Genomic DNA, 6547 nt, shown 5'->3' with positions numbered 1-6547 from the left:
ATAAATTTATTTCACAGTTAAACATTTTGTATTCCTCCTGTTGAAGAGCAAAATTCACCTGAGTTAATTTTAAAGACTTTATTGGCATTGTTCAGCAATTCATGAATCAGGCAGCATCCAATCTAGCAGATAGAAAGGAGCTCCAAAGAGTCATATAATTCGAGTGTTTTGTAGACCAATGAGTAGGAACATGGGAGTTACACTGGGCATATACTCATTGATTAAAACAGGGTTACTTCCCTTGTATGAAGCCAGGTTAGGTAACCTGTGTTGAGCAGGCCATTGCTGATTGGTTGACCTAGGCTTTCCTTCCCTGGGAGATCCAACCACGGGAATTTAGTTAAGCTTTGGTTTGCTTCTGTGGGGTTAGCATGAGTGACTCCATCTTGGTCCTAATCTCATTAATGCTACAAAGTGGCAGATAATTCAAAATGATTAAATAAAAAGTAATTTTATAAAAGAGTCATGAATTTATATTCTAGTAGTTAAAAAGAGCCTGAGTTCCTGTCCTTTCTTACTATGTTGTATTTGTACAGATGGTCAGCAAATGGTTAATGGAAACAAGATGAGCTCTTTACTCAGTCTGGTCAAGCCACAGAAGACAAATGGCAGCCATTTGCTTGGAGGATTTTCACATCCTCCCTGGTTTTAGTCAGGTATGATTGGTAGCATAACATTTTATTTAAGAAGGTAGACTATAGGGGCGCCACCTACTCTTGATTTCGGCTCAGGTCATGGGTCTCAGGGTTGTGAGATCCAGTCCCATGTTGGGCACGAAGCCTGCTTAAGGATCTCTCTCTCTCCCTCTCCCCCTGCCCCTCCCCCGGGGTACTCTCTCGCTCTCAAATAAATGCATACATACATACAGACAGACAGACATAAATGAAGGTATACTGTGGAAGGTGTCCCCTTGTTTTCAAAAGATCACTTTACACGACTTTGCTCTTAAAAAAGACTGACATTAGTAACACTAACCAAAAGATGTCTGAAGAGGATTTTTGCTTTTACCAAAAAAAAAAAAAAAAAAAAAAAAAAAGCTGTTACCTACCAAAGCAGGTCTTTTGTAAAAGTGAAGTGGTGGAAAGTGAACATATGGAAAGTGGGTATACTTGTCACCTTATGCCTTTTTGACTCATGGAAGATGTCCTATGGACACTGTAAGGTAGTGGGGAACCCTGTACCTAGATGCAAATCTCTGTCTCTTTGGTAGGAAAGTTATGTAATTTTTCTCTGCCTTGTTTTATTCATTTGGAAAATGAGAAGAATTTATTTCCCCTGTCCCCTCATCGAGGGTTATTTTGAGAATTAAATGAGCTGATATCTGTAAAGTACTTTGAATAATACTGGGTATTCAGCAAACATTAGCCTTTTTTTCTGTTTCACTAAAGTAAAGAATGAGCAGATATTTGGCACAACTTCACTAATAAGGCAACTACTTCATTCTTACTCCAAGGAAGGGAAGCTTTTTATTTCCACTTTATCTGCTGTATCAACTGATGTTAACCAGATATGAGTGAACACTTAAGTTTTAAAATGCAAATAAATAAAGACACAGAAAACCCCCTGAAGTCATAGTCATTCTAAAATACCCCCATTGACAAATGAGAGGTAAATGCCCATTTGTATCACCCTCTGAGTCGTGTTGACAACCTTTGCCTCCTTTCTTTGTATTTTGGTGGGAGGTGCCACCAAGAGATCAGATTTTCTTGTCTCCTAGTCCAAGGGCCACTTAATGAAACATTAGAGAGAGAGAGGAGGTTTGGGGGCATTTTTTGTTTTGTTTTGTTTTCCTTTGCCTTTTTTTCCTTTTTATCTGGAGAGTATGGGAGGAAGTGGGAACAGGGAGGTGGGAGGTGGATTTTGTTTATTTTTTTAGTTCATTTCCAGGGGGTGGGAGTTTTTTTTTTTAATATGTGTCATGAATAAAGTTGTTTTTTGAAAATAAAAAAAAAGCACTTTGGAGAGAGAGAGAGAGAGGAGGCAAAGCAAAGAAATTTGATGACATGCATGAGAACTAGCAGTGGTTGGTGATCATGTCATGTTAAAGTTGGCTGGTCCACAGTGCTCTCCATGTTCTCGCTCAAATGTGTGATTTCACATATTTACATACATTCTTTCTTCCTTCTCTTTTAACCTTGTAACTTTGTACCCAGTACCTCACTTTGGTTGCATCTGTGCCATCAGGAAGTTTTGGTGTTGCCCCAGTGAATGTTGGAGGGGGCTGGGCAAGTCATGAAATGAGGTAATGCTCTGGAAATAGGCTGCTGTCCAAACACACAGAGTCTTGTAGGTTAGGAATACATTTTTATTTATCTTAAGCATAGAGAGAAGCTATGGAGACATCTCAACAGGAAATAAACATGTTATAATTCAGAATGGGAAGGGAGGAAGAGATTAAGTTGCAAATCCGATCTTTACAAAAAGCATGGGCTTAGGAGGAAAATAGAGGGGTTTGGTGTAACAGAGAAGGAATCTCTTCTACCTTGAAGACATAGTCAGAGATGAATGCTGGTTAGATCAACCACAGGGCACATCAAATTAGAGAATGATTACAGAGAGTGGTTCTGACCTTAACTTTGTCAAAGAAGATGGAACTGTCGAGTTTGTGGAGATACAGGTGTGTTATTCTTCAGGCAAACTAAGTACACTCTTTTGAAGGATCTCAGAGATACTGGCATTTTTATTGATAAATACCTTGAAGGAAGAGTTCTCATGTAGTAAGAGTTGAAAACGGGACATCTCAGGCCGTGGTAGAAATACATTCAGGATAAACTAATCTCGCAGCAAGGGGGAGAACAGTTTGGAAGTGCTGGCTTGCTGTGCAAGCACAGGCTGGGAACTTGCAGGATATTCTTATTAAATTGTCTCCTATGGCTTCAGAACTGTACACGTTCACAAAGCGTTTATAGTTAAGCTCAACCCTGTCACTATGTATTAGGAAATCTGCAAGCCAAGGTGTGTATTTGCAAGGGAGATCCAGTTCTTGCACTTTGCTGTCTCCTTAAGGCAATATTGTGATAGTGGCCAAACTGCAATTAGAAACTGTATTTTTCATTAGAGTGAGCTGTGGACTGTGACTTCTGGTATTCTCTCATGGGTCACAGGGGGCACTATGGCAAAAAGGTCATGCCAATAGCAGTGTGAACAAAACCAATAAGAAGACTCTCCACTAAAGTTGGTGCTGTTTAACACTGAAAGGCTCTCTTTATATTCGAAAATTGAAATAAAGTAAAAGCATCCTGGAATGTTAGAGCTGGAAGGCTCCACAGAGGCTGCCAAGTGAGCTGGGGTTAAGTGACAAGTCCAAGGTCACAAAGCACGTTAGGGGCAGCTTGGTTTTATTGCCTGTGCTTTCTGGTTGGCCATCCGGAGCTCCTGGCACTGTGCCAAAGTGCTTCTCATGTAAAAAATCAAAAGTTTTTTGTTCACAAAGTCATGTAAAAAGTAAAAAAATGAAGAACTTCTTTTTTTTTTTTTAACTTTTATGTTTCCTATCCCCACTTGTGTTAGTTAAAGACTAAATTAGTGTTGGGGGGGTATGTGGGGGAAGTGTGAGGACGTGGTGGCACCAGCACGTTCGGCAAGTAAGGTGGTTGTCAACTTGATGCAAGGTCATTTGCTATTGAATCCAGAGAGAATGCTTCAGTTATTGTACAGCCCCTGCCTTTATTTGTTTATTTCCTAATAGGGAAGTAATTTCTTAATACAAGCACGGCTAAGGCATATTCATAAGCAGAAAATGATGGAAACCATGCAGGGGGCTGCTGATCATGTGCTACAGTCATTCAGAGGAGGAAGAGCGGGGTGCCTGGGTGGTGCAGTGGGTTGAGCGATCGACTCTTGGTTTCTGCTCGGGCCATGACCTCAGGGTCGTGGGATCGAGCCCTGGATCGGGCTCCACACTTAGTGTACAGTCTGCTTGAGATCCTCTCTCCCTCTCCCTCTGTGCCTCACGTTTGTTCTCTCTCTCTTTCTCTCAAATAAATAAATCAATCTTAAAAAAAAAGAAAGGGAGGAAGAGGTTATATCCAGTGAGACGCGTGAGGGAGGTTTACAAACAGAGTGACATCTGTTCTGGTCCTAAGAGAGGGAAAGGATTTGGAAGTGTGATGAAGAGGTTGATGGCAGATTTGGAGAGGAGGCAGGTTAGCAGAGTAAACCCAGTGGCTGGAAATAGAGAAGAGTCTGGCTGAGGTGTGACTGGGAAGGTTGGACCGGACGCTACTCCTCAGTGTCCGGGTCACCTAAAGGTATTGATCATCTGCTTTCCTCGGCAGCGGCAGCTAACACTCCTTAGCTCTTCCTGTGCACACTGCTACACACACTTATTTTACTGGTACAATAACCCTGTGCAACAGGTTAGATACTGAACAGGTTAGATACTGAACTTGAAGTTACATTTGGTCAGGGTCTAGAATGTGATTTTTTTTTTTTTTTTTTTAGATTTTAGTTATTTGACAGAGTGCACAAGCAGGGGGAGCACCACGCAGAGGCAGAGGGAGAAGCAGGCTTCCCACTGAGCAGAGAGCCCCACATGGGGCTTGATCCCAGGACCCTGGGATCATGACCTGAGCTGAAGGCAGATGCGTAACAGACTGAGCCAGCAAGGCGTCCCTAAAACGTGATATTCTATCACAGGTAGATTATAGCCACAGGTAGAATGTTGCTTCAATCCCAACTCAGTATTTACTCCCAAACCCATGCCTTTATCCATTTCACTATTCATCTTCTTCCCATACCTACTATGATTAGATTGTGGTTATGTATATGAGCCTGGGTGGCAAAGGGAATGCCCACAGCAGGAAGTGGAGAGAAAGAGTCCCGAGCTTTTTAAACAAGAAGTATGAGTGAAATGTCAGGGCCCAGAGGCAGGCAACCCAGGTTTGAACTCCAGCTTTACTCTCCTTCCCCCTGCGCTGATTGTGTGATACGAAGCACACTCTCACACAGCCGCTTGAGCTCCCAGAAGTCCACGTCTCTGTGTGTGTGTCCTCTACCTGCCCCTGTCTCTGGGGTTGGTGCTCCCTGTCCACCAGGGGGACGTCTTACCCATTGGGTTTTCCAGTTGAAATCAGGGGCTGTTTGGGCAGTTACCTTAGTAGCCTCAGCCCCAGCCTCTCCCGAGTGGGTGTTCAGAGCTCAACAAGGACAAATCTTGGCATGGTTCAGTGTAGGTCGGCTCTACCACCCTCCCTTTTCCAGAGCCAGCCTTTTCATGTTTGCCCCTCAAAACCACATTGGGCGTCTTCTTCCTGCCTTGTTTTCGGCCTTTTTGCTCTCAGAGCCGCTGATAGCAAGATGTCTTCAGGAAATGCCAAAATTGGGCATCCTGACCCCAACTTCATAGCCACGGCTGTTATGCCAGATGGCCAGTTCAAAGATCTCAGCCTATCTGACTACAAAGGAAAATACATTGTGTTCTTCTTTTACCCTCTTGACTTCACCTTTGTGTGCCCCACGGAGATCATAGCTTCAGTGACAGGGCAGAAGAATTTAAGAAACTCAACTGTCAAGTGATTGGTGCTTCTGTGGATTCTCATTTCTGTCACCTGGCATGGATCAACACACCCAAGAACCAAGGAGGACTGGGCCCCAGAACATTCCCTTGGAATCAGACCCCAAGCGTACCATTGCTCAGGACTATGGAGTCTTAAAGGCTGATGAAGGCATCTCCTTCAGGGGCCTCTTTATCATTGACGATAAAGGTATCCTTAGGCAGATCACGGTAAATGACCTTCCTGTCGGCCGCTCTGTGGATGAGACTCGGCGACTGGTTCAGGCCTTCCAGTTTCCTGACAAGCATGGGGAAGTGTGCCCAGCTGGCTGGAAGCCTGGCAGTGATACCATCAAGCCTGATGTCCAGAAGAGCAAAGAATATTTCTCTAAGCAGAAGTGAGCGCCGGGTTGTTTTAGGGCTGGGCTGCAGTGGGTGGCCATGAAAACAAACTCTCTCTTGTATTATTGCCATGCTTAGACCATAAGACTTTAGACTGTGCAGATGTGGTATGGGGACAGGACAGGCCTTTTCTGCAGGGGTTGGGGAGGCCAGCCTTTCTTTTCTGGAGAGAAGGGCCTGAGCTGTTATGGGGCAGGCCAACTGTATGTACAGTAGCAGGGCATCACGTTTTGTCTTTTGTTTCTATTAAACTTGAACCGAGAAAAAAAAAAAAAAAACACATTGGAACGGAGGGCAGAACCTCAGGAAGCTAGTTAGTGAGGCCCAGGGCTTCCCTTTGCCCAGCCATGGTGTGGCCACCTGCCTATTGACAGTGGTGGGAAAGGAGAGTCTGTGAGCTCCAAACAAAGTGTGGGCTGGGTCTCTTCCACTTCTGGAATTTTCCAGCTAGCTTATATTTCATAGTGTGTGTGATCACTTGATGTTCTCTCTCATGTTCCATCTCTCTCTCCCTCCCCATCATTTCCTAAATAACTTAGGCCAGAAAAGGGTAGATTTTTCTATGCCTTGAAATGTCCTTTAACAATTGCAAAGTTGACCTATAAGTTAGATGCTTTAGTTTGGGGCTTTGATGTGCTCACGGTCTTGTGG

The 6547-nt window shown here is 43.7% G+C and overlaps 1 pseudogene; it reads left to right on the top strand.

Annotated features, from left to right (window-relative positions):
• Positions 1–5298: 5298 nt before the first annotated feature.
• LOC118356779 lies at positions 5299–5896 on the top strand (annotated as a pseudogene).
• Positions 5897–6547: the final 651 nt, after the last annotated feature.

Source organism: Zalophus californianus, chromosome 2 (genome assembly GCF_009762305.2).
Source record: "Zalophus californianus isolate mZalCal1 chromosome 2, mZalCal1.pri.v2, whole genome shotgun sequence".
Lineage (NCBI taxonomy): Eukaryota > Metazoa > Chordata > Mammalia > Carnivora > Otariidae > Zalophus > Zalophus californianus.
Note: the sequence above shows the minus strand (reverse complement) of the source record. Positions and strands in the feature narration are given on the sequence as shown.